The sequence below is a fragment of the Erinaceus europaeus genome, chromosome 13 (assembly GCF_950295315.1).
Source record: "Erinaceus europaeus chromosome 13, mEriEur2.1, whole genome shotgun sequence".
NCBI classification, from domain to species: domain Eukaryota; kingdom Metazoa; phylum Chordata; class Mammalia; order Eulipotyphla; family Erinaceidae; genus Erinaceus; species Erinaceus europaeus.
Window position 1 is genome coordinate 82674385 of NC_080174.1, and position 26571 is coordinate 82700955.

General features: G+C 39.4%; 1 long non-coding RNA gene across 1 annotated transcript in view; it reads right to left on the minus strand.

Annotated features, from left to right (window-relative positions):
* LOC132542952 (uncharacterized) overlaps positions 1-23533 on the minus strand; it is a 27026-nt gene extending 3493 nt beyond the window's left edge. The window contains exons 1-2 of the long non-coding RNA XR_009553921.1: positions 22957-23533; positions 11129-11188 (exon numbers count right to left, since the gene is read on the minus strand). This is a non-coding gene — a long non-coding RNA (uncharacterized LOC132542952). The remainder of the gene's footprint in view (positions 1-11128; positions 11189-22956) is intronic.
* Positions 23534-26571: the final 3038 nt, after the last annotated feature.

The following is a 26571-nucleotide window of genomic DNA, read 5'->3' on the forward strand; positions in this document are numbered from 1 at the left end:
GGACTTCACTATAAACTAGTGTTGATATGGACTGCCCCACTATTAAAGGGAGGAATTGATTTTTTGATATGTATTTATTTATTCCCTTTTGTTGCCCTTGTTTTATTGTTGTAGTTATTATTGTTGTCGTCGTTGTTGGATAGGACAAAGAGAAATGGAGAGAGGAGGGGAAGACAGAGAGGGGGAGAGAAAGACAGACACCTGCAGACCTGCTTCACTGCCTGTGAACTGACCCCCCTCCCCCCGCAGGTGGGGAGCGAGGGGATTGAACCAGAATCCTTACCTGTCCTTGTGCATCGCGCCATGTGCGTTTAACCCACTGTGCTACTGCCCAACTCCCAGGAATTGATTTTCTACCTTCGGTGAAGAAAGAAGGTAGCACACCTGGTTAAGTACCTACACTTCAGTGCACAAGGACCCTGGTTCAAGTCCCTGGTCCCCACCTGCAGGGGGAAAGTTTCACAAGTTGCAGGTGCCTCTCTGTCTCCCTCCTTCTCTATCTCTCCCTTTCCCCTCAATTTCTGTCTCTAGCCAATAATAATTAAATTAATTTTAAAAAAAAAAAAAAAAAAGAAGGAGGAGGATAGAAAAGACTCAACAATAGCTATTTACTCACTACTCTGTGAAAGGTTCTAGGACTACAGTGTTAATGACACAGTCCCCCATCACTGAATTTGCCTAAGCTCCACAAGTCCCAGTACCCTGCTTCACATGTCAGAGGCTTTGTATCTAAAATGACAAAAGCTCTTCATATACAAAGACAATATAAATGAAGACATTTAAACACTGTGTGTATTAACCTTTAAAGCATCGATGTTATGCTTAGCAGGATGCAGATGATACCAAAGTCATTGCTTTTGTCTCAAATAGGAAGTCAAGCCAACGAAGCAAAGATGAGAAGTTTCTTTTAAATCAAGGGCCAGGGTCATCCCAATGTTACCGTATGCCCTCAGGTCACTCACCTGCAAGAATTAAATCAGAACCAAGCATCTTGCTGAGACCCCACTGTCACTCAGCACAGGCGATATATGTTGTCCCAGGGTTATGAGATAGCAAAGACTGATGCTGATTCTTTGCTTTCTGCCTCTTGAAGACAATAATTAGCCCTGGAATGACAACTTGTAAACTCAACCTAATTATGGCCAATTTGATTAAGCAATGCATAATCTAAGGATTAGCATGCAGGCAAATGCTGCTTAACTTAGGCAGCAAGGGCTCAGGAGGAAACAGCTGTGTTGTTCAGGAAGTTGTTTGGCATTAAAGAGCAAGTTGTGCCAGGAAAATCCAGCCTTCATGAATTATTTAGCATTATCTCTTTCTTATTTCAAACTCCCAATCTGGAAACTTCCTCGGGTCAAATACTCCAAAGACGCTGTTCTTATGACTATGCGGAGGACAGCAACATCATAGACATCACAGAGAGGCTTGGCCCTTCAGAACAAGGAAGCTGATTGAGTGATCTTGGCAGCCACAGATGTCCTACCCACAAAAAAAGCCTGGTATTCCAATATTTTGCAGGGGTTGTAAAGAATAAAAGCAACCCCAAACATAAAGTTTCTATTTCCAGTCCAGTAATCAACAACTAAATGGTTTTCCTTTAAAAAAAAAAAAAAAACAAAGAAAGAAAGAAAGAAAGAAAAGAAAAGAAAACCCTTTTTTATTAGTGATATAATAGTGGATTACAAATTTGTAAGGTTACGGAGTATAGTTCCACACTGTATCTGCCACCCAAGTCCTGTGCCCCTAGCCTCTAATGAGAACCAACATAGTTCTCACAAAATCTTAGAGACAGACTGACTACTGCTTTTTTTTTTTTTTCCTCACTGTGTTTCAATTATCTATGTTCTACATATGGTTTCCAACAAATGCTTTGTTTCTTTCCTTCCTCTTCCCATCACCTAGGGCCTATTATAAACTGCTAAAAAGTTATGGACTGGCAAAATACTAGGCTAGTGTGTTGCTTTGCCATGTGTGTGACCTAGTTTGAAACCAGGCCCCCACTTCACTGAAGGAAGCTTCAGTAAGGTGGTTCCTCTCTCTCTCTCTCTCTTTCTCTCTGTCTCTCTCTCTCTCTCTTCCTGTCTCTGTTTAAAAAAAAAAGAAAGGAGAAAAAATTCTATAAGGTTACATCTAATTATTTATACACTACTTAAGGTGTAAGTAACTGAAGTATTTATTCATCACAGAAAAAGTAAGTTGGGCTGGGGGCACTGCATAATGGTTATACAAAAAGACTTTCATGCCTGAGGCTCAGGAGGGCCTGCCGGGAGCCAAGGCCTTAGCTAAGTCTCTCATATAGCCGGTAAGAGGACATTCCGACCATTGGAACTGAGATGACCATCTAGCTGTTTAGAAAGTCGCTCACCCACCTCCCTCCCCCACTACTTTAGCAGAACTTCCTCATTGTGCATATATTGCGGCTGCAAAATAAAATTTTCAGAGCTTGATCAGACCTCCTGCCTTGCTCTCGTTGTCCTTTGTCCTTTCCATTCTCTCGCCCCCTACCCTAGGTTTCCATTGATAACCCCGCAGGCCGGGGCAAGGGCCCAGGTTCAATCCCCAGCCCTGCCATAAGCCAGAGCTGAGTAGTGCTCTAGTCTCTTACACTCCCTCCCCCCTCCCTCCATCTGTCTCTCTCTGTCATTAAAATAAAGTAAATAAGGGAGTTGGGCAGTAGCACAGCAGCTTAATCGCACATGGCGTGAAGTGGAAGGACCTTCATAAGGATCCTGGTTCCATCTCCCGCTGTGAAGCAGGTCTGCAGGGGTCTGTCTTTCTCTCCCCTCTCTGTCTTCCCCTCCTTTCTCCATTTCTCTCTGTCCTATCCAACAATGATGACACCAGTAACAACAACAACAATAACTACAACAACAATTTAGAAAAAGGGCAACAAGAAAAGGAAAAATAAATATTAAAATTTTTCAAATAAATAAAATATTTAAAATGTGTTTCTTTTCTGTTATAGATCAGGATATTTAAGTACCTATAGCAAATGTCCTAAGAATGATGAGGAGAAAGAGAAAAAGCAGGGTTACCCCAATAAGTTAAAAAGTAATTATTTTTCATTAAGGGAAAGGAAGGACCTAGGGAAGCAAAATGGGTGGTACTGAGTGATAGGAACTTAGTCAGCACTTTATCTGCATTCCTTATTTACTAAACATAGCAGGCTCTCAGTAATTCCGTGACATCAGATCTCTGCTCTGCTTCTTAATTGCTGTATGACCTTGATTAATTTAACTGACCTTTTCAGTGCCTTGGATTGAACACATATAAAATGAAGGAAATAATACAACCTGCCTAAAAGGGTCGCTAGAATTAAATGAGTTCATACATGTAAAAAAACTCTCAGAGCAGTGCCTGACACACAGTAAACAGTCAGTAAATGTATACTGGAAATAATACTAACAAGAGTAATATTTAAAAGTCCCTGGCATCAAAGGTGGCACTGATAAATGTTACTTATTATAATTTAAAGGTTTTTATTTAATTTTTGAAATGTATGTCTTCATTATATGAGGCCAAGGATCACAACTAAAGTCTATGTTTTTTTTAATATTTTATTTTTTGATGAAAGAGAGAAATTGGAGTACTGTTCATCTTTGGTTTATTGTAGTACTGGGGGTTAAACCTAGGACCTTAGAGTCTCAGGCATGAAAGATTTTTGCAGAACCATTTTGCTGTCTCCCCAGCTTGAAAGCCTATAGTTAGTTATAAAGTGACATTCTACCACTGTACCGTCTTCCTGGTCAACGAAGTTTTTTTTTCCTAAGTATTCTCTTTCATGAAGTTTGTTCCATGTAGGAAATGTTGTTATATTACCCAAAGAATTGTGTGACAGTCACACTGGTTTTATCTGATAGATTGTCAAATCAAAAGATAACATAATTCTTGACCCCCCCCCCCACTCGCCACACACACAACTTTATACTAAATCTTTGGTAGAACCCATAGTGAATTGGATAAATGCTTTGATATCAGACCATTAGGCTGAATTTTTCCAAGGAGAACAATTCCTCAGTTCCCTCTCTATCCTTATACCCACACACAGCAATAAAATGTTACCTCAAGGTCTAACTGCATCCAAGTGATTGGTGGCAACTGGATGAGTTCTTTACTTCTCACAAACTCAGTCCTCTCACAAGCCCTCCCTGTCTTTTCAGTTCCTTATCTGCCACTGCTTTCAAGACACATTAAGATTCAGCCAATCATTTATAAAGCTCCCCCTACACCAGGCCATCTCTTAGCTTTACCAACACTGTTCTGACTTCACTCTGTACCTCAACCGACCTATTCTAGCCCATAGAAAACATTCAATACATGTCTACTGATTAAAAGGAGACCTTTAACTGCAAAAAAGAACCTTCATGTAAGGAAAATATATGCTACTTAAATTAAGACTCACTGTAAATCATCTTTATTCTTCCTGTTTATGGCTTCAACTGGAGGGGGAAAAACATAGTTCTCTTAAATAAATTTCAGCACATGACAGGAATTCTAAGTTGAACAGATACAAATGCAGCAAATCTCAAGACATTGATAACATGAATGAAAATAAGACTGTTGAGAAGAATAACTTTGAGCATGGGGGCTTGATTTAAAATGGGTTTTTATGAACTGTTTTATAAGTAACTAATCCAACAAAATATTCACAGTCCAAGTTTCTATATAAATACTAGTTACATTTGTTCTTTATCATCACAATTCAATTATGAAAAAGGAAAAATACAGGAGAAGACTCAGAATATTTCACTGCTAAACTGATAGTACAGAGAAAATACCCCTAATTCTGGGAAACACAATTCAATTATGAAAAAGGAAAAATACAGGAGAAGACTCAGAATATTTTACTGCTAAACTGATAGTACAGAGAAAATACCCCTAATTCTGGGAAACACAATTCAATTATGAAAAAGGAAAAATACAGGAGAAGACTCAGAATATTTCACTGCTAAACTGATAGTACAGAGAAAATACCCCTAATTCTGGGAAATGAGTGATTAGTTTGAGCTAGAATTTAAAAGTTGGAGATCTCAAAGTACAAAAATACTATAAAATTCACTTTAGCCAGGTTAATAACTTTTCCCTAAAATTTATAATTTTATTCATATTTCATGCAGGCTGTAGAGAAATTTAGCTGTGCTCTCTGTCTTATATTCTTATGAATACTATTAAAAATGCATATTCACATGCACTGGAAAGCTGTAATTCAATATTTCAATGCCTGTGGCTTTGAAAAAAAATCACATGATAAAAAAAATAAAAAATAAATAAATAAATAAATAAATAAATAATCACATGATTTTAACACTAATTCTAGTAATTTCTGAACTCAAACAGAGCCAAATTCTTCTATTTGTTTTTTCTAGAAAGCTGAGGAATGACTAAGACGTTTAAAATATGATACGTTTATGGTTCTTCATCTTATTTACCTAGTCTGTAGATGATTTAGTTTTATTTCTTCCCAATAGAATTGCCAGACTTCTGGTCTTTAAATGTAAACTGCTTGGAAAAGTTCTTGGCAACAGTTGCTGTTAATGTAGCGATTTCTCTTGATATTCTGATACAGACAAAATCAGCTTTCTTTCTTTCTTTCTTTCTTTCTTTCTTTCCTTCCTTCCTTCTTTCTTTTTCCTCTCTTTCTCTCTTTTTTCTTTCTTTTTCCTCTCTTTCTTCCTCTCTTTTTTCTTTCTTTCTTTCTTTCTTCCTTTCTTTTTATTATTGAGTTAATACTGGTTTGCAAAATTACAAGATAGCAGGTAACATTCCACATTGTTCCCACCACCAGAGTTCTGTGTCCCTATTCCCTCACAGGAAACTGCAGTGGTTCTCCCAAGGTAAGGTCACAGGTATGGGTTGACAATTATTTCTATAAATATATGTTTTTTTCCCATAGTCCTGACACTTCTCCCCTCTCTGGGAGTATGGACCAAAACACTTTTTAGGGTGCAGAAGTGGAAGTTCTGGTTTGTATAATTGCTTCTCTGCTGGACATGGGTGTTGGCGGGTTGATCCCTACCCCCAGCCTGTTTCTCTTTCTCTAGTGGAGCAAGACTCTGGAGAGGTGAGGTTCTGGGACATACTGGTGAGGTCATGGGCCTCGGGAGTTCAAGATAGAAACATAACATCTGTAATTTGGCAGCAAGGCTGTAAGATATGAAGCAGAACAAAGTGCTTAATAACCAGGAACTAGAAAGTGAGAATAGAGCAGGTGAGAATAGGGATTTTAGGGTAGTAAGAAGCTAGGAATTCTATTTTAGGCGTTTTCCCAAGGAACCATGACTAGTAATTTTTGCTTGAGCTTGATTTTAACATGGTAGATTAAGAATATTCTCTGGGAAGATGTAGTCAGATTTGAGAACAGGGCTAGAAAGCTGTATTAAGGCAGAGAGTAGCTCCCAAACTTGAAAAAAAAATATAAATACAATTAACCGTTTACTCCATCAGTCTGACCCAGGACCCATATCTATTCACATTTAGCACAGGAGCCTGTGTGACCTCTGAGTCCCTGTCAGTCTGAGCTCACATTCCATGGTCACAGCTGGGAATATTCTAGGCTGCACTCATTTCAGGACCCGTCTTCCTCAAGTGGCAGAGTAGCCTGACCCAGCCTCCCTTTGGAAACTGGGTCAGTCCCTACCATTGCTGCTATTTAGTGAGTGAGGACAAGGTCCTGGACAGGCCTACCAGAGAGCTTATGATGACTCAGAACATTCTTATTTGGTATGATTTGTAGGCTATTTGAGGGAGTTGGAAATGTTATTAACATTAAATAATAGGGAAGAAGTCTTGAAATATTCTTTGAATAGTGAGGAAAGCCTGGTAGACATATGAATAGCTACTATGAAATGCATATATTATATATTATAACTACTACCACTATTACTAATACTGTGGCTTCTGCGGGTGCTGTTGTTACCACTATCACTACTACTACTACTACCACTACCACTATTACTACCACTACTACTACCACTACTACTACCACTACTAGTACCACTACTACTATTACTACTACCCTACTACTATTACTACTACCACTACTACTATTATTACTACTATCACTACTACTACTACTGCTACCACTACTACTATTACTGCTACCACTACTACTATTACTACTATTATTACTACTATCACTACTACTACCACTACTACTATTACTACTACCACTACTACTATTATTACTACCACCACTACTACTATTACTGCTACCACTACTACTACTACTACCACTACTACTATTACTACTACCACTACTACTATTATTACTACCACCACTACTACTATTACTGCTACCACTACTACTACTACTACCACTACTACTATTATTACTACCATCACTACTACTACTATCACTACTACTATCACTACTACTATTACTACTATTACTGCTACTACCACTACTACACTACTATTATTACTACTACTATCACTACTACTATTACTACTAATAATAATGCTACCACTAATAATACTATTACTACCACTATTACTACTACCACTACTATTAATACCACTACTATTACTACTGCCACTACTACTATTACTACTAGTAGTACTATTATTACTACTACACCACTACTACTACTACTGCTCCTATACTTCTCGTATACTATATGACATATAGTGCTACTACTATACATACAAATAGTACTACTATCCAGCTGGCGTGCTGTTAACACTTCCACCAAGACATGAAATAAAAGGACATGAAACTTGCCCTAGACTGGGGGATCAAAGACCCCCAAGGCCCTTGAATATTTAAATCTGAATGAAATTAGCAACAGAAAAGCAAATGACTCTATCCAAAACTGGGCAGAGGATATGAACAGAACATTCAGTACAGAAGAGATCCAAAAGGCTGACAAACACATGAAAAATTGCTCCAGGTCTCTGATTGTCAGAGAAATGCAAATAAAGACAACATTGAGATACCACCTCACTCCTGTGAGAATGGCATACATCAAAAAGGACAGCAGCAACAAATGCTGGAGAGGCTGTGAGGACAGAGGAACCCTTCTGCACTGCTGGTGGGAATGTAAACTGGTCCAGCCTCTGTGGAGAGCAGTCTGGAGAACTCTCACAAGGCTAGACATGGACCTTCCATATGACCCAGTAATTCCTCTCCTGGGGATATACCCCCAAGGACTCCATAACACCCAACCAAAAAGATATGTGTACACCTATGTTCATAGCAGCACAATTCATAATAGCTAAAACCTGGAAGCAACCCAGGTGCCCAACAGCAGATGAGTGGCCGAGAAAGCTGTGGTATATATACACGGTGGAATACTATGCAGCAGGTTCGAGTCCCCAGTCCCCACCTGAAGGGGAAAAGCTTCATGAGTGGTGAAGCAGTGCTGCAGGTGTCTCTCTATGTTCCTCCTTATCCCCCACCCCTTTCCTCTTGATTTCTGGCTGTCCCTATCCAATAAATAAATAAAGATAATTTAAAAATTTTAATAAAACACTCTGGTGTATATTGGACTTGGTTCTTTTATTCACATGTGATTTTCTGGTGCCATGCATTGGTCCTTTCCTGAGTATCAATTCACTGAATTATGTTTATGTACTTCATGACACAATATGAAAACAATCACACTCACTAGTCTCACCACAATCTCACTACAAGTGTCTTTGAGTGTAGGGAAGATGACAGATTCACAGAGCAAGACACAAATCTCCCAAAATTTAATTTTCACATGAAAGTTGAAATTTCATCATTGGCAACATATACTGTCAGTTGTTTTTCCTTGAACTGACAGGCTCACTTCACTCATTTTTGATAACACGACTGCCAAGTATTCATATTTGAAAAATGTAGCTTGTCTGTCAGTTGTTCTTTCAAATAAAAATGGAGTCCTGTGAAAAAGTGGCTACTCACTCACACAAGCATTTTTCCTCAAGACAATATCATGCCTCTGTTTGCATTAGAAATGCTTTATTTGTTTTTTTCATTTTGCCAAAGAATACTGAGCAGGTATTCTAGACTCAAGGTCTAGACTTGAAACAATAAATATTTAGGGGTTGGGGGCCAAGCGGTGGCACACCTGGGTTAAGCACAGATATTAAATATTTGGGGGACAGGGAAACAGCATAATGGTTATGCAAATGATTTTCACACCTACGGTTCTGAGCATCCTGGTTCAATTCCCAGCACCAACATAAGCCAGAGCTGAGCACAGTACTCCTAAAAAAAAAAAAAAAAGGTGGCTTTTCTGACAACCCATGGTTTCATCAACTTTCTTAAGTGAAACTGATATTAACTTTCTTGTGAATGCACAGCAATGAGACAGTAGTAATAGCTTTTTACCCACCTGTGGCTTTCATATAATCAGTGCAAATGTCAGCACAATTTCTGGGGACAAATTTTTCATGGGGGAGGGAACAAGTAACATCTTGCTGTTATTAAAATTGATTTTGTAGAATTGTAAACTTTATGGGGAAAAGAAAAAGCTCAAGTGTATCAGGGAGCCAACAAGTACATTTTGAGTACCACTGGTGTACAGCATAGCACATACTTAATGAATGGCTAGCTATTGGTACAATAACCTATATGAACTATATTTTCCCAATTAAAAATCTGATTTGGCATATATCACATGATCCGCACCTAAGTTGGTACAGAAATGGAAAGCTCCATATAACTTTGGTTTTATTTTGTCTCGTTCAGTTCACATCCAGCTATTACAGCCTCAATGACCAGGATAAGAATTCACCTAAATCTGCCTCCTACTCCCAGCATAGCTCTATATAGTAAAAGTGTTTAATAAAATACTTGTTGAAACAAGTAATGGGTAGTTTGGGAAGTGAGGCCGTGGATAAAACACTAGATTCTCAAGCATGAGGTCTCAAGTTCAGTCTGGGATGTAAGGACTATCTGGCTGCGAAATCTGTCACCCCATTGATAACCAGGGTTGACTGGCTGATCTGGCTGGCTAGACGGGTGTCCCCTTCCTCCCTCACCGCTCCATGTGCGTCCCTCCTGAAGCTGTGTGCTCGGTCAAAGAGGACAGCCTTCCCGGAATAGAGACAGTCCATCTTTGGTGAAGGGTATATGAGGAGCTGTGCTCCCCTGCTAGAACCTCCAAACAAGCTCTCAAGATCCAAGTTCAGTCTGTGGCAGCACATGTACCAGAGTGATACTCTGGTTCTCTTTCTCTCCTCCTATCTCAAACATCAATCAATAAATTACATGTATTTGGCCTCCAGGGCTACTACTGGGGCTCAGTGACTACACTACGAATCCACTGCTCCTGGTGGCTGTCTTTTTTCCATTGTATTTTTTGGCTGCTGTTATCATTGTTGCTGCTATTGTTGGACAGGACAGAGAGAAGCCAGAAAAGGAGAGGAAGACAGAAAGGGGGAGAGAAAGATAAGACACCTGCAGACCTGATTTACCAATGGTGAAGTGACAACCCTCCCCGCCCCCTGCAGGTGGGGAGCAGAGGGCGAACTGGGACCCCTGCACTGGTCCTTGTGCTTCCACCCAGCCCCCAATAAAATATTTTTTGATACTGGAGGAGCAAACAGGCAAACTCACATCTTTCTGTTCTAGAATTGTCAAAAACTCTAGTGGAGGAGAAAGAAAACTTTATTATTATTATTTATTTACTTTAAAATAGGCATTTTAACTATGGTATATTCCTTTAGGAAATTTAATTTGGACAATAACCAAACAAGATTGCCTTTTATAGGGAAATAATATGGACTTGTTTATTAAAAAGATGGCGCATGTCACTGAAGAAAATATAGAGAAAAAATGAAAATACTGATAATTCTACCATCTAGAAATAACCATTACTAATATTAGTACTTTTGTCTCTTTTTTAACACAGATACATAATTTATCTACCTCCTATATTGTCATTGCTTTTTTAAATCATTTAACACTCTAGAGTTAATATCATTCTACTTCATAATACAATCCCTATCGAATGTGATTTTTAAATAGGTACATATCACATGGTAGCTGAGTATATTTCAGAAATAATTGTTAGAATTTTGTTTGGGTTTCATTTCTCCCCCCATGTTACTCCTTTTTGCACTCATCATCAGGCAGAAAAAACAGTCAGCAATAAAACAGAATCAAAGTAAATAAACTCAAAGAATTTAAGGTCATTTTTACCTTTTTGTCATTGTCACAAGCACCAGGGCAATGAATAGCACACCTATAGAAGAAACTGTTCTGGAAACAAGTAAGAAATAAAAGTTTAGAACACCCACAAATAAGATATTTTAAGATACACCTAGAGAAAAATAAGTTTGGATCATGTATTCAAGAAGAGAGAATTCCCCTCTTGGGAAGCTGCCTAGGAAAAGTGCTCAGTGTGTGGTAAACAGTTCAGATGGTCCATTGAAAAGTCAACTCAGAAGCTAAATAAAATGAATGGGCAGAGACATAAAGACTAAAATAAGTAAGAGTTGAAGTATAAAGAACTCTATTACTACATTGCTAACAGGGACATTTCAGTGGAGGTTAAGGGCACTCAATTGTAAATTTCATTTCAGTTCTTTGAAAGATACATCTCAATCTTGAACTTTCTTCCTAACTTCAAAGATAGTCAATATACTCAGTTGAATATTGAGGAAATACTAAACTAGCACACTACCAAGGACAGAAAGCCAAGGCACTAGTGATATTGCAAATAAGATGAAGAACTGGGATTGAAAATCCTAAAAAAGAAAGAAAGAAAGAAAGAAAGGAAGGAAGGAAGGAAGGAAGGAAGAAAGAAAGAAAGAAAGAAAGAAAGAAAGAAAGAAAGAAAGAAAGAAAGAGGTGTTTTTCTCCTTTCCTCAACTAGGAATACCATAGGAGAACACCTGGGACTGCAACAAGACAGGACTAGAATGACTTCAGGAACCCACCAAATCATGGGTGAGTACAAACACATGTGGCTCATGGACAAAGAGGAGCCTAGGGAGAGATTAAGTGGCTGGTATAGTCCGGCAGTTTACCAGTTGAGACGCCACCTCCAGTCTGTTTCACCAACAAAAAGAGGACTCCCCTAAGACTCACCAAATGCTACTATGAGTCTCCATTGCTACTGCCCTCAGAATCAGGAGCAGTGAGGGAGATGCCCTGTGCTGACACCAGGGAACAGTGAACTGACGAGGAAACTCAGGAGAAGATCTATATTTCGGTGGCCTAGCAGTGGGGCTGTGAGAGTCTCTTTGCATAACCACTGGATTATCTCTGCCCCACCCTGCTTTATCTCTTGGTCACAAGTCAGTGATTAAGCTAATAAGTCTACTTATAGTTTAAAAGCCCTCAGGCTCCCATAGCCTACAGGGAAGAAAAAGAACAAAAGAGGTTTTAACAGCCACTGTACTCCAACTCAGACTGAAATACTATTGAAACAACTGTCAATTTCCACAACTGTGAACACTTTACCTAATTTAGACACAAGTCAGTCCAGGCAAGAGTGATCAGTAATTTGAGAAATACTGAGAGAGGGATCTCATAACATATTATATAAAATGGTTAAGCCAACAAGAAGAAATACGGGAAAAAAGAACCAGGACAAGAGTCCAGCTAAAAGCCAACCAAGGGCTGAAGCACAAAATAATGACGTCAACATACAAACACCAGTTAAGGAAGTAATAACAGGAGTAAGAGTTTGAAATAATTGTCATCAGAAATGCAGAAACAACAAACGAGACTCTAGAAAAAAACACTAATTATCTCAAGGTTATTAGAGAGCTGAAAGCTGAAATAGCTGAGCTAACAACACAACTAGATGAACAAGCTAAAACACAATCAGAACAGGGTAACAAAATAGATGAACTCCAGAAAATAATAGAGGGGAAAGAGAATAGAATTAATGAGGCTGAAGACAGAATTAGCAAGATTGAGGACGAATTAGAGACAACTAAAAAAGAAGTATTAGATCTCAAAAAGAGATTAAGAGATAATGAAAACAACAACAGAGACCTATGGGGTGACTTCAAAAGAAATAATATATGCATTACTGGTTTACAGAGGAAGAAAGAGAGGGAGGGGAAGAAAGCATTCTTGAGGACAGAATAGCTGAGAACTTCTCTAGTCTAGACAACATCAAAGACATAAAGGTTCAAGAAGCCCAGAAGGTCCCTAAAAAAATTAACCCAGATTTAAAGACACCAAGACACATCATATTTAGAATGTACAGGAGTAAGGATAAAGAAAGGATCCTGGGAGTCAGGCTATAGTGCAGCAGGTTAAGTGCAGGTGGCACAAAACACAAGGACTGGTGGATCCCGGTTTGAGCCCCCGGCTGCCCACCTGCAGGGGAGTTGCTTCACAGGTGGTGAAGCAGGTCCGCTGGTGTCTTTCTTTCTCTCCCCCCTCTGTCTTCCCTCCTCTCTCCATTTCTCTCTGTCCTATCCACCAATGATGACAACAATAACCACAACAATAAAACAACAAGGGCAATGAAAGGGAATAAATAAATAAATATTTTTTAAAAAGAATATCTACTAATAAAAAAAAAAAAGAAAGAAAAGATCCTGAAGGTTGCACGAGAAAAACAAAGAATCGGGAGTCAGGCGGTAGGTAGGACAGCGGGTAAAGCACACGTGGCACAAAGCACAAGGACCAGAGTAAGGATCCTAGTTCGAACCCCCAGGTCCCCACCTGCAGAGGAGTTGCTTTACAAGCAGTGAAGGAGGTCTGTAGATATCTGCCTTTCTCTACCCCTCTCTGTCTTCCCCTCCTCTCTCCATTTCTCTCTGTCCTATCCAACAACGATGACATCAATAACAACAACAACAATAACTACAACAATAATAAACAACAAAGGGAACAAAAGGTAATAAATAAATATATATATGTGTAAAAAAAAAGAAAAACAAAGAGTCACCTACAGATGAAAATCCATAAGATTAGCAGAAGACTTCTCCACACAAACACTACAGGCCAGGAGAGAATGGCAAGATATCTATTAAGTGCTCAATGAGAAAGGCTTTCAACAAAGACTACTGTATCCTGTTAGACTGTCATTCAGATTAGATGGAGGCATCAAAACCTTCTCAGACAAGCAACAGTTGAAAGAATCAACTATCACCAAGCCTGTCCTGAAAGAAGTTTTGAAAGGTCTCCTATAAACAGTCAGACCACCATAAATAGGCCATATACCAGAACACTCTAAAAATCTACAAGAATAGCATTAAAATATCTTCAATCTTTAATATCAATAAATTTCCATGGCCTGAACTCATGTATTAAAAGGCACAGAGTAGGAAGATGGATCAGAAAACACAACCCAACAATATGCTATCTACAGGAAACCCACCTAATTCAACAAGACAAACACAGACTCAAATTGAAAGGATGGAAAACTATCATACAAGCCAATGGCCCACAAAAAAGGGCAAGAACAGCTATTCTCATATCTGACATGATAGACTTTAAAATAAATAAAATTTAAAAAGATAGGGATGGACACTACTTAATGCTCAGAGAATAAATCAATCAAGAGGACTTAACAATTATTAATATTTATGCACCCAATGAGAAGGCATCTAAATACATTAAACATCTACTGAAAGAGCTATAGCAATATATTAACATCAACACAGTCATAGTAGGGGACTTCAACACCCCACTCTCTCAACTTGACAGATCATCCAGGCAGAAAATCAATAAAGACATGAGGGAGCTAAATGAGGAGACAGATAAACTAGGACTTTTGGACATTTTCAGAGTCATTCATCCCAAGAAACTGGAATACACATTTTACTCAAGTCCACATGGGTCATTCTCAAGGATAGACCATATGTTAGGCCACAAAGACAGCATCAGCAAATTCAAGAGCACTGAAATCATCCTAAGCCTCTTCATAGACCACAGTGGAATTAAACTAACACTTAACAATCAACAAAAGATTAATAATAGTCCCAAAATGTGGAAATACTTAACAACTACTGGGTCAAAGAGGAAATCAAGGAAGAAATCAAAATGTTTCAAGAGTTCAGTGAAAATGAAGACACAAGCTATCAAAATATTTGTGACACAGCTAAGGCAGTACTGAGAGGGAAGTTCATAGCCATACAAGCACACATCAGGAAACAAAAAAAAAACACAAATAAACAGTCTGATTGCACATCTTAAAGATCTAGAAGAAGAAGAACAAAGGAACCCTAAAACAACCAGAAGGACAGAAATAATAAAGTCGGGGCAGAAACCAATAACACTGAAAATAAGAAAATCATACAAAAGATAAACGAAAGTAAATGTTGGTTCCTTGAAAGAGTGAACAAAATCAACAAACCTTTAGCCAGACTCACAAAACAAAAAAGGGATAAGACTCAAATAAATCGGATTATAAATGAAAGAGGAGATATCACAACAGACACTGCAGAAATTCAACATATCATGTGAGACTTCTATGAACAACTATATGCCACCAAGCTAGAGAACCTGGAAGAAATGGACAATTTCCTAGATAGCTACCAACTTCCAAAATTAAGTAAAAAGGAAGTAGATAACATGAACAGGCCCATCACAGCTAATTAAATTGAAATAGTTATCAAAAACCTTCCCAAGAATAAAAGCTCTGGACCAGTAGGTCTTACACATGAATTCTACAAAACCTTCAAAGAAGAATACTTCTACTTTTAAAAGTCTTCCAGAAGATTGAAGACACTGGAATACTCCCTGCCAGCTTCTATGAAGCCAGTAACACTTTGATAACAAAAGCAGACCGGGACACAGCCAAAAAAGAAAACTACAGACCAATATTTCTGATGAACATAGATGCGAAAATATTGAACAAAATTCTCAAATCCCTATAAAATTTATATCCAGATGCTTCTCAAATGAAATTACAATATCACAACAGCAAATTGACAATGCTAATAAACTGTGCACTGAGTTGAATTTACACACACTGTAGCGCCGTGCTTCAGAATGTTAGTTAACACTTTGAAAAGTTGATATCCTTTACACTATTGTTTACCTGGCATTTATTGAGCAAATTTCAAGTTTGTTAATAAATTACTCAATGTAAAATCCCTAAGAAACTAAAGTAAATTTGCACACCAATTTATCCTAGCAAATTGAGTCTGTCATAGTTGAAAGAACTGGAAATTTCCCTCATCTGAAGAAGGGAAATTTTTGACTAACTGTAAGAACAAATATGGTAGGCCGGTTTCTGGTTGTTTTTTGTTTGTTTGTTTGTTTGTTTTTTAAAAAAGGAATTCTTGAGAGACTGGGGAAGTTGGCTTGGCAGCAGACAATGTACCTTCTTGCACATGTGAGGCCCAGAGTTTGATTCCCAGCTCTATGTAAACAAAGAGAAGTAAATAAATTCCTGAATAAATGGGTCTTACCAGGGAATTCTGTGTATATTCTACTCATATGCCGCTCATTACGGTAGGTAGTCATCACATGTGGCTATAGAACACAGCGAGGACAACGTGAGATGGGCTTTTTTATTTAAAAAAATATTTATTCCCTTTTGCTGCCCTTGTTTTATTGTTGTAGTTATCACTGTTGTTGTTGTTACTGATGTCGTTGTTGGATAGGACAGAGAGAAATGGATGGAGAGAGGAGTGGAAGACAGAGGGGAAAAGAAAGAGAGACACCAGGAGTCCAGAGATAGCGCAGCCCGTTAGCGCACGTGTAGCAAAGCACAAGGACCGGTGTGAGGATCCCGGTTGGAGCCCCCGGCTCCCTACCTACTGGGGGTTCCCTTCACGGTGAAGCAGGTCTGCAGGTATCTTTCTCTCCCCCTCTGTCTTCCCCTCCTCTCTCCATTTCTCTCTGTTCTATCCAACAATAATAGCTACAACAAGAATTAAATAAAAAGGAAATAAATAAATAAATAAATAAATAAGGAACACCTGCAGACCTGCCTCATGGCCTGTGAAGGGATTCTCCTACAGGTGGTGAGCAGGGGCTCCAACCACAATCCTTAATCCAGTCCTTGCGCTTTGTGCCACTTGTGCTTAACCCACTGCACTACAGCTCAACTCCTGAGATGGACTCTTATCTATATGTGCTAAAAATATTATTTCATGTCCTCTATATATTATAATAACATTATAATAAAATATTATCTATTGTAAAAATATCATTACAACCACTTTCACCTTTTCCTTTACTTTTTTAAATATTTATTTATTTCCTTTTGTTGCCCTTGTTGTTTTATTGTTGTAGTGATTACTGTTGTTATTATTGCTGTCGTTGTTGTTGGATAGGACAGAGAGAAATGGAGAGAGGAGGGGAAGACAGAGATGGGCAGAGAAAGACACCTGCAAACCTGCTTCACCATCTGTAAGGTGACTCCTTGCTGGTAGAGTTTACTTTACTTTTTAAAATGTGACTATTATCATTGGGATAAAATGGATGGGACTGGAGATGATTATGCTTAGCAAAATAAGAGATGAAAGACCACTGCAGAAGGTGAAGTGACTCCCCTGCTGGTGGGGGTTCGAACCAGGATCCTTACGCCGGTCCTTGTGCTTTGCACCACGTGTGCTTAACCCGCTGCGCTACCGACTCCCTTATGTGTTTTTTAGAATGGCAAGAATCCACAAAAAAAACAAATTATTTCAGAATGAACAGTAAAGATCTTGGAAAAGAGGAGATCTTTGACATTTTTCTTTAAGAGATCACAAGATAAAAGCACCTCCCCCCCCCCCAACTCCAATATCACTTCCCTGGGGAAATGTTGATTTGCTGGAATTTTGTTATTGCAAGGTGCATTCCCACATGTTTCCAAAAGCGGAATCGGTATAGTCACTCTCAGCCAAATCGTCATCATACCACACCATAAAAATGTATTACTTCCATGGGCCTGGCAGTGGTGCACCAGGTTAAGCGCACATGGTACTAAGCGCAAGGACCAGCCCAAGGATCTTTTTTGAGCCCAACCTGCAGGGGGTCACTTCACAAGTTGTGGCGCAGGTCTGCAGGTGTCTATTTTTCTCTCTGCCTTCCTCTCTCAATTCCTCTCTGACTTATCCAATAAAATGGAAAAAAAAAAAAAATGACCGCCAGGAGCAGTGGATTTGTAGTGCCACCACCAAGCCCCAGCTCCAGATAACTCTGGAGGCAAAAGAAAATGACTAACTACTTCGCCAACCTCCCTTTTAGTAATGCTCCCTTCCCACTTCCTCCCTGAATCTACAGCAGTAGACTAGAGTCCATTGAGGGTTTGCCCTGTATTGACTTTTGCTTTGTTCCTCGGAGCCCTTTAGTGAGTGGGATCGATTGGTCTTTATTTCCTAACGGCTTATCTTACTCAGCATGATTCCCTCTAGGTCCATCCACGTTGCAGCAAAAGAGAATACGTCATCATTTCATGAAAGTCTTTTTTTGTAACTGAGCCTTCTTTTTTATTTTGATAATCAGAAACAAAGGCATCAGATGTCTGATATTTTTATGAGCTTGTCAAGTTGCACTGAGCCCCATTAAGAGCACATTTTGATTTTTGATTACTGATATGTTGCCTCTTTGTTTTAGATCCCCCCAACAGCAGATCATACAAACTGCAGAAGTCAAACTGTTTCATGTCTATTGATGATGTAATTTCTTACAAAAATATTAAATGAAAGGACATTATAAAATGAGAGAAGGAAAGAAAACTCCCCCATAATACAGAAACTGGCATACAAGCCAGGATGATATGTTATTTAGATTTGCCTCTCTTGGCATAAAATTAGTTTCTCAGGAGTCGGGCGGTAGCTCACTGGGTTAAGTATGTGGCGCAGAGCGCAAGGACCTGCATTAAGGATCCCGGTTCAAGCCCCCAGCTCCCCACCTGCAGGGGAGTCGCTTCACAAGTGATGAATCAGGTCTGCAGGTGTCTATCTTTCTCTCCCCCTCTCTGTCTTCCCCTCCTCTCTCCATTTCTCTCTGTCCTATCCAACAACAACGGCATCAATAACAACAACAATAAAAATAAATAAATAAATAAATAAGACATATTTTTAAAAATTAGTTTCTCACCTGAGGACCAGTTTGTTCAGTCGCTGCTAACTGGACTCAACTGTCTCCCCTTCACCGTTCTTACGTCATGATTCATATATTCTCCCAGTTCTTTTTGTCAGCTGCAATTATTTGTGACAAATGCTTCTTCAGTGTAGTGTCTGCTTCCAGGGGTCACATATAAGTTATCTGGTGTATACTGTACTGCCTTTCCAATAGTAAATCTAGGCATTGAAGAATCCCTCACAAAGATCTATCATCCTCATGCAAGTTATCATCCAAAGTAAGAATCCTCCTAGGACACATACACACACACATAAGCTATATTTGGATACCAAATTCACTTAATAACCAACAATACTCGTATTTTTAGAAAACTCAAAGCAAAAGTAAGTGAATAGCTATCTCAGATTGGGAAGCAGGACATCTAGAGTAACATAAAAGATTCCAAAGAAGTAGGTCAAAATATTAATAACAGAAATGAAATAGCAACTAGCACCTTCCTTGATATTAGTAAGCTTAATAATAAGTGTGAGCTATTGTTTCCACATAAGTTGATTATTACTCAAAAGAGGTGAGAGTGTGTCGAGCTGCGCCGTGGAGAAGAGAGAGAGGAGATCCGGAGCGAAGAGGAAACACAAATCTTTATTTGCACTGGCACCTCAGAGTTGGGTGAGACAGAAGCAGGTTGGGCCACGTGGCGGTAGCAAAAACGGCCGCCTCACACAGCAACCTTCCCTGCGTCTAAACACTGAAGTGAAGGGCCGGCAAGAGAGAGAGGTGCAGAAGAAGAAGGGCTTTTATGGGAGTAGCTTTTGCGAGAATGGGAAGGGGGAGGAGTAACCATAGCACTCCAGGGTAGGATAATAACTCTCGTGAGAATGGGAAGGGGGAGGAGTAACCAAAGCACTGCAACTATTGTGGGGAACTGACAATGCCCTGAGGGCACAACATGGTGGAACAGGCACTCCGAGAATGTCCCAGAATGTCCCAACTTTCCCTTTCCCGGGAACTAGCAATAGCCTGAGGGGACAACATGGCAGATGTGACTGCATCTGCACAATTTGCCAGCAAGAGTGTCAAGAGCTCATTACTATTCAACTTTGTTTTTTCTTCTCCAAAGTTCTCCCACCCCTACAGCTACCCTTCCAACCTATAAAGAAAACAACAGTCACACTTTTTGTTGTTGTTGTTGTTAATGTTGACTGGGGTTCTTGATGCTAATGTGTTTGAAGAGCTTGCTAAAAATGTAAAAATCCCCATTCCAGTCATTTGAGGTCAGCACTGTGGCTACATTGAACAACACCAGGGGGCACCGTTCACATTGTATTATATATAAATGGTACTTCCTGGAGTTTAGCAAGTTTGTTGTGTTGAAGCTGGAGCCCAGGAAATTGTATTTGAAGCAAATACCCAAGTGATCTAGACTATCTTCAAGAGTCTTTGAGACATTTCTAGAGTAGTGATTAAGGGGTGGATGTTGGGGGGGGGTAGGGAGAGGAGGGACAGAGACCTAAGAAGACAGTTGTACAAAAGGGATCATGATTGAATGTCAACAAAGCAATGTTTTGTAAAGCCACACACTACAGTCTGATTACAGCTTTTTTTGTTTCATCTCTCCAGAACTCTTCTCAGTGACAGAATGTAGTAGAACGAGACTTGTTGGGCTGGGTGGTGGTGCACCTGATTGAGTGCACACATTACAGTGCTCAAGGACCCAGGTTCAAACCCCCAGTCCCCACCTGCAAGGGGAAAGCTTCACAAGTGGTGAAGCAGGGCTGCAGGTGTCTCTCTGTCTCTCTCCCTCTCTATCACCCCTGTCCATCTCAATTTCTGCCTATCTCTATCCAATAAATTAAGACAATAAAAATTTATTTTCCCTTAATTCCCTTCCAAAGGCTTCCCAAGGCTCTTCGGACACTAGCTCATTAATCCTCAGAACAAATCTGTGAGACAAGTGGTAGCCTTTTCATTATAGGTAGGTACCTCAGGGCATGAGCTGGCATCCTGGCCCAGGGAAAATGGTGTCGGTACCTGCTTGGGTCTTCTGCTGTAATCAGACTGTAGTGTGTGGCTTTACAAAACGTTGCTTTGTTGACGTTCAATCATAATCCCTTTTGTACAACTGTCTTCTGCCAGTCATCTGCAAGACACTGAACTTCCACTTTTCAGCCAGGAATCACCAGCAACCATATGGAAAGAATAGGTCAGAAGACAACTTTCATTCATTTGCTCATTCTATTCATTCACAAGGACTTATCAGCTACTATGTATTAGACTTATTTTTTTAATTTTTTTGGATGTAGGTGAATATTGAATTATAAATACACAGATGAGTAGCTGCACAGAGCAAATCACCATGGGACCACAGAGGAAAAAAGAAATACACATTGGCTGAACTCTCATTACCAAATGCAAGCTATGGGGCCAGAATCTTCATTTAAATTATCTCTTTCATCATCTACTCATGTAAATTAGTGCTAATAAAGTTGTCATTATTTTTAGTTAATGAATCTTAGAATAGAGGCAGAGAGAAAATGAAAGAGATCACAACACCAAAGTTTCTTCAAGGTGGTAGAGGCCAGGTTGGAATCTGGTTCCACACACGCCAAAGCTCACTGTCCAAGTGAGCTATTTCTTTTTTTTTTTTTTTAATATTTATTATTTATATATTTTCCCTTTTGTTGCCCTTGTTTTTTATTGTTGTAGTTATTATTATTATTGACGCCGTCATTGTTGGGTAAGACAATGGAGAGAGGAGGGGAAGACAGAGAGGGGGAGAGAAAGATAGACACCTGCAGACCTGCTTCACCACATGTGAAACCACTCTCCTGCAGGTGGGAGCCAGGGGCTCAAACCATGATCCTTGTGCCGGTCCTTGTGCTTTGCGCCGCGTGTGCTTAACCCGCTGTGCTACCACCCAACTCCCCCAAGTGAGCTATTTCGCCAGCCCTGTATGTCACTATTTTTACAATGTTTCCAATAACTGATCACTTACCTGTAGCTAGTACACACTGTAACCATACTTTGAACTGAAGTTTCTTTGATTCCAAAGTCCATGTTTTTACTGTAATCCCAAGAATTAGAGAGCGTTTAACATATCAATAAATACATGTACAAAATGGCTTTTATAGTGGGGAAGATAGCATAATGGTTATGCAAACAGACTCTCATGCCTGAGATTCCCAGGTCCCAGGTTCAATTCCCCACATATAAACACATCCCACTATAAGCAGGTGGGGACCCCTGCAAAATGGGCTTTATATAATCATAATCACAATAGTTGATATTTATTGAGCATGTGGCTAACTAGTTTCAGGCACTGAGTAAAGCACTTTATATAGAGTCTTTCATATAATCTTCAGATCAACTCTATAAAGCAGATGTTATTAATGAGTCCTGATTATAAATGGAAACATAATCTGAGAGTCAGAGAAGTAAGATAACTTCTCTGTAGAAGAAAAAGCTTGAATGAAGACCACTGTTACCATAAGAAAAAGCTGACTTAATCTACAAGGTCCCAAGAAGCAGATATAAGACCAAAGGTCAGCAACTTCAATAAGACACATTTGGACTCAAAATAAAGATTTTACTGACAGAGTAATCCAAGTGTTACTTCTGGAGGGAATGAAATTCCCTTCTCAAGAGTTTGAACAGCTAAACTGCCACTTCAAAGAGACACTAGAAAATGGATATTCTTATGTCAAGAATGTTCTAAAGCCCACCACACCTTGCTCCCACTTCAGCTTTCACATTCTTCAGATTTCAGCTTAATATCACTTCCTCAGAGATACCTTTCCACATTACACATCATCTTAGCTCCCTGAGCTTCTCCATCATAACACGTAGAACTGTAACTAAGTTACAAATCACAGGATATAATTTTTTGTTTACAGGACAGAAAACTCCATGAGTCTTTTTCCTGGGTGATAGTCTGTCTGGTGCCACCAGTGTCTGGCTCCTGTTTGATGCTCAATAAATGTTTGTTGACTGGTTGAATGAATGACTGCTGATTGTACCAGATGTGGTTTCTTAACACTCACCCAGCTAAAGACGTTAACTCTCCCTGCTAAGTTGACCTGAACACTCTAGAGCTTCTCAGCTTCTAGGAGGCCTTTCACCCACCTGTTAAAACATTTGCCCGTTGCGCTCTAATTCATGCTTTATCTTCTTCTCGATTCCAGATTCCAAGTCAAAACCTCATCCTCACTGACCCTCCTTGTGTTGGAACTGTACAGCATGGACTAACATTCCTTTCCAATACCCTTGGCTTCTCTGCATTAATTCATGCCATGTTCATCCAGGGGGCTGCCTATCTCCCTTGTCCATCTGTTTGGACAGCAGTGCACTTGTTTGTGGATGGTTAGCTACTTGGCATGGCATAGGGTCTCCAAACAATGCAAGAGGTTTACATGGGCAAGCTGCATTGCATAGTCAGAGACATCTGTCTTGTGGGGAGGGTCTCCTCTCTGAAACTCAGGGAGACACATGCCTCCTTTACACTAAGTCTTAACTATAGAAATGTGAAGTCCCGCTGTCTTAGGGTTCAAAAAGACAATCGATAGTTAATGTTATCATCACATTATTTGGTAATTGGGTTAACTTTGAAAAGTCCTTTTGTTAGGGTTTGCTGTACAGTATCCAGTATCTTGTATATAGCTGTGCTATTGGTTGCTTCTGATCTACGTGGTCTAGGCTTTTGAGAGAGTCTGCATATCAATTACACAGCCTATATATTGAAAAGATTCAGTTTGTGTTTTGAAAAACTTCGAGACATACAATTAATTTTCCCCTCTCGTATTAATTAACTAGTGATTTATATGACTACATTTTACTAGGAGTGTATATAAACACCATTCCCACCACCAAAAGACTGTGACCCATCCCTCCCACCCACTCCCATCCCCCACTGGCCCAGGAAGCTGCATGTCTACCCCTCTCCACAGGGTTTTTACTTTAGTGCCCTACTTACAATTTGGTCAGGTCCTGCTTTTAGTTTCCCCTTCATATCTTCTTACTCAACTTCTGTTGATAAAAAAAATAATAATAATAAAAGAAAAGAAAAGAAATGTGAAGTCCCAGTCAAAAGATTAAAATCTCCAGAAGAAGAGCTCCAGAAAAAAAAAAAAGATCAAAGGTACTCCTTTGCAAACATTGCTGACAGTCCATTCAGGGTCAGACAATGGTGGTTAAATGCTAAGGACACAGGACCTGCAAAACCAGAGGAAAGCAATGTGTTAAGAAGGGCATATCAAAAAAGATTTGGGGTGACAGAGATGGGGTGGCAGGGCTGCCAGACTTGGAGAGTTCTTTCTTGGGAGACATAAATTCAAAAACAGTACCAGAGGTTTTTAGCATACACATTGTATTATCAGTATATCAAGCAGCAAAGGAGGAAAATGAACCACAACAGAAAGAAAGAGAGCAACTAAAACCAGAACTTGAGATGCAGCCATGCAAACCAGTGGCAAGCAAGCAAATGGGCAAGACTTACTAAGGGCTTGCCAAGACAACACAGCCATTTTCATTTAAAGAAAAAAAAATGTCATTCCAGTTCTTTAGGATACAATAAATGTGGCGATGCAAACACAAAGAGAAATGAAGTGTTCTCTAAGTTAAGTTTCCTCCCAAGGACAGTATCTATAACTACACACACACACACACACACACACACACACACACACACACACACACACACGTAAGGCAACATTGGTATAGGGCAATATTTCATAAAATTCTAAGTGAGTGAACCAGTTATTATGGCATGTATAATACTGGCAAAAAGTTGTTATTCAGAGGGTTTATTTATTTTTTGAATGACCCAAGAACTTTGGAATGTGAATTCTGGTGTGAAATACACTGTTCTTTTAATATGACTAGAATAGCAGGGTCCTGTAAATTCTAAAACTGAGTCAACCTCTCTAAATGAAGAATTGGGTAAAAAAAAAAGAAAAGGAAGAAAATGGAAATTAGAATAAAGAAAATGATAGAGAGAGGGAATCACTGAAGAGAGGGAAAACAAAAATTATATAATGGATACTAGAAAACCATAAGTTGAATACAGAGAAAATAAACTCCTCACTGTTGTGATCCTTTTTTCACAGAGAAAATGGCAACAGTCATATATATATATAAAGAGAGAGAGAGTAAATTAGGGGCCAGGTGGTGGTACACCCGGCTGAGAGCATGTTACTATACACAGACCACGATTCAAGCCCCCCCCCCCCCAGTCCCCACCTGTGGGAGGAAGCTTCACAAGTAATGAAACAATCCTGCAGGTGTCTCTCTTTGTCTCCTCCTTTCCTCTCAGTTTCTCTCTTGTCTGTATCCAAAAATTAATACATAGCTATATAATCTTGGGGTGATAAAATAAAGATATGTGGAGACATTATCAGGTCAGTAGTCTGGAAATTCCTATGTACAGAAGTGATGTCTGAACTGAGACCCGAATGATGAAAAGATTGCTATGCAGATATCTAGAGAAAAAGCACAACAGACAGAAAGAAAAGAAAGTGTAAATTCTGTGAGAGAAAAGTTTCATTTGTACAGACAATATCACGGCTGGTGTGGTTGGAACATAGTGAAGAAAACAAAGTGTCGAAACAAAGTTTGGAGAGAGATAGGAAGGGTCAGACCACACTTGGCAGACAGTATTGAAAAGTTTAGAGTGGGAGTCGGTCGGTGGTGCAGCAGGTTAAGCGCACGTGGCGCAAAGCTCAGGTACCCGCATAAGGATCCTGGTTAGAGCCCCAGGCTCCCCACCTGCAGGGGAGTCGCTTCACAGGCGGTGAAGCAGGTCTGCAGGTGTCTGTCCTTTTCTCCCCTTCTCTGTATTCCCCTCCTCTCTCCATTTCTCTCTGTCCTATCCAACAACAATGACATCAATAACCACAACAATGTTAAACAACAAGGGCAATAAAAGGGAAAAATAAATAAATACATTTAAAAAGCTTGGAGTATATTACAAGCAAAATGGAATGTTGTTGGAAGACACAAAGTAAAGGAGTAATATGATATGACATGTGTTTTTTACTTTTATTATTATTATTTTAAACAGAGCACACTTCAGCTCTGGTTTATGATGATGTGGGGGACTGAACTTGGGACCTTGGAGCCTCAGGCTTGAGAGTCTTTTTGCATAAACATGCTTTTTACCCCCACACAAGACAGGTATTTTTCAAAAATCAGTCTGTCCATTGTATGAAAAATAAACTGTAGCATGGTGAGAGTACAAACAAGAGAAACCTACCAGAACTCATTAGAACAGTATAGACAAACGATGGCAGAAGGTAGTGAGTGAATAAGGATTTGCTTAGAATCTATTTATTAGGGAGTTGGGCGGTAGCGCAGCGGGTTAAGCCCAGGTGGCGCAAAGCGCAAGACCAGTGATAAGATCCCCACCTGCAGGGGAGTCACTTCACAGGTGGTGAAGCAGGTCTGCAGGTGTCTTTCTCTCCCCCTCTCTGTCTTCCCCTCCTCTCTCCATGTCTCTCTGTCCTATCCAACAATGACATCGATAACAATAACAGTAATAACTACAACAATAAAGCAACAAGGGCAACAAAAGGGAATAAATAAATAAATATTTTTAAAAGAATCTATTTATTTAGTTTCCTTTTCTATTTCTGATTAATAGTGGGTTAAAAATTTTTTTTGCC